This window comes from Cupressus sempervirens, chromosome 10 (genome assembly GCF_028749045.1).
Source record: "Cupressus sempervirens isolate cs-2001-9-10 chromosome 10, ASM2874904v1, whole genome shotgun sequence".
Taxonomy (NCBI): Eukaryota; Viridiplantae; Streptophyta; class Pinopsida; order Cupressales; family Cupressaceae; genus Cupressus; species Cupressus sempervirens.
The window spans coordinates 803,208,771-803,211,406 of record NC_143127.1 but is presented as its reverse complement, the minus strand read 5'-3'; positions in this window follow the sequence as shown (position 1 = coordinate 803,211,406).

The window sequence follows — 2,636 nt, the reverse complement described above, 5'->3', positions numbered from 1 at the left end:
AATCAAGTCCAAGTCGAATTTGCTCTCATCACCCTCAAAATATCTCAACCATAAAACTTTATGAAGTCCACTAGGTCATAAATGACTCTTACAAGCCTTTTTATTGCTCTTACAAGTCATTATGAGGGTCTTTATGAAGATTTTATCTCTTGAGCCTCCTTTGTTGACTCATCCTTGCCCTTTCCTCCATCCTCTCACCATGTGACATGTGTCACTCCTTGATTGGCTATAAGGAAGCACAATCCATGTGCTCTCCTCTCATGCAATCTGAGCCCTCCATAAGCTTTTTCCCATCCTTGCATCTTAGCCCTCAAACCCTCAATCCTCTTGCCTATAAATTGGATCCTTCCCCTTTGCAAAATAACACAATCCATGAAGTAAAGTTATAATGCTATTTTGAGAGCCAAATCCATACTAAAGCCATCTATCCACACCAAAAATCTACAATCATCCATTGAAGCCCTTTTTGAAGCATAAAGCTTGAGCATACATCCTATCTATTTAGACAAAGCTACTCAACAAGAGAGCTTCTTATTGAGAGAGCCCATTAATGGCTCATATTCTCAATTAAGAGCTCATCTTAGTCTATCTTGAAGTTTATGAATTTTGTTTAGTTTGTAGAAGCTTTATTTAAATTTGGTTTCTATTAGCATACTAACATTTTCTCATATACATTTTGGCACGCCCGGTGGGACCCCGCATGGGTTATCTTCATTAGCTTTTTTAGTCAAGTTTTGTATGTCATTTGCTGATTTTGGCTAATTTTGCTTGTTTTTGTGATTGGTAGGATTGTATAAATTGGTTTTGTAGGTCCACATGAGCATGAAGAAGACAAAGCAACTCATAGTCTATCTCATAGTATTTGCAGATTTTTCAAGCTTATAGGTGGACAAAGCACTTGGAATTCTTCTTCCTCTTCTTGTCTATATTCTTCTTATTCCATCTACTTCTTCTTCTTCTTCTTGTGGGAGATCTTGGCCATTTTTTTTTTAAGGAAGCAAAATCATACACACTTCTTTTTAGTGCTTAAAATGAACCCCCAAATCATACTTAAATCCATTAAAAAATTAAAAATTTGCAAAAAAGAAAAAATCTTTTAACAAGTGAAGCTAAACCAATCTAATCATTTGCATCCTTGCAACATCAAGGTTTTAGATGCATTCATGCAAAGTTAGGAACACTTCATTTTTGGGAATTTAAAAAGAACTTCAAGTTTCCATTTCAAAAGGTTCAAAATCAACACTAAGTGCACACTAAAATCTAAATCAAACTCAAAGCATCAATCAAGGATAAAATGAACCTCATTTGCGAATATGTTAAAGTTCTTTTAAAAATCTCATGAAAACTAAGAGTCCTAAATGGTTTCCAAAATTGTCCTAAAAGGCTTTGTTATTTGTTCCAAACAAATGTCTTGTTGTAAAATCTTGAATGTTTCTTAGGTTTTTCATGCATCAAAACAATCTAGGAATATCATTTTTGGGCTTAAAACATGCAAACTAGAACACAAAATCTTGAATGAAAAGCAAAGTCCAAAGAGTCATTTTCACTTTTGAGTCCAAAAATAATCTTGAATGATCTAAGGTTAAAACAAAGCACTTCAAAGTTCTTAAAACAACACACAAAATCTCAATCTTGAATGCTCAAAGGAAAAAACTTGAATGTTTAATCACTTGTCTTTGAATGCATGTTGCTAAACACACTCTTGAATGCCATGGATTAAAATCAAATTTTCCTTGAATGCGCATTAATCTCGCTCACACTTCATTTGGGCATAAAAATTGGAGAAATCTTGACGTGGAGGGCTTCCGGGCGCGCGCTTGAAATCGAATCTCACACACCTTTGTTTTGGGCTTAAAATAAACTCACACTCAATCTTGAATGCCTTAAAGAAAAATCAATCGATACTTGACGTGGAGGGCCTCCGGGCGCACGGGTTTACCTTCTTGTTGACCCTAACTCTTCTTCTTGTTCGCATTCTTTGATCAATTTTATTTTTGTTGACGCTTAAAAGTTGGAATAAACATTGCATCTTAAACATGAGTGCTTGCAAAGTCTAGATCAAAAAACTTAAGCATCAGTTGGTAAAAGAACAAGCGTGTTTTTTAGCCCAAGATCATCCAAGTCTTCTCTCCCCTTGTCGTCTTTCGAGGCCATCTTGGGTGCATAAGATTAGGATCCAAAATCTTGTCTTAGCTTTTTAGGAGGCTTGCTTGGGGATTTCATCACCCCTTGGACGACCTCAACTCCAGCGTTCTGGCGGAGTATAAGAATCGGAAGGTGAATCGAAAGACACCTCTCTTGGAATCAAGATTTTGTCACTCGGGCTAAGCCTCAAGGAACTTTATACCCTTGAGAAGTGAAAGAGGAGAAGTGGGTTACAGCTCCTCTCGGCTGTGTGACATCTTTTTGGTTTCATCTACGGATTTGGGCCTCACGTACTTTGCGTATATCGAGGACTCCCTAGCTAAACCAAATTTCATCCTTGTAGAAAGCTTCCTAGGATGTTGGTGTGTTTGACGTGCTTGCTCAAAACTTTTGTCTACTTGTTTGTTCATAGCTTTTGAATGAATGTTTTCCAATTTAGGTCTAAATCCCAGAAAAGCAAAAATCTCCCAACTCAAGGCATACTTAGCGTA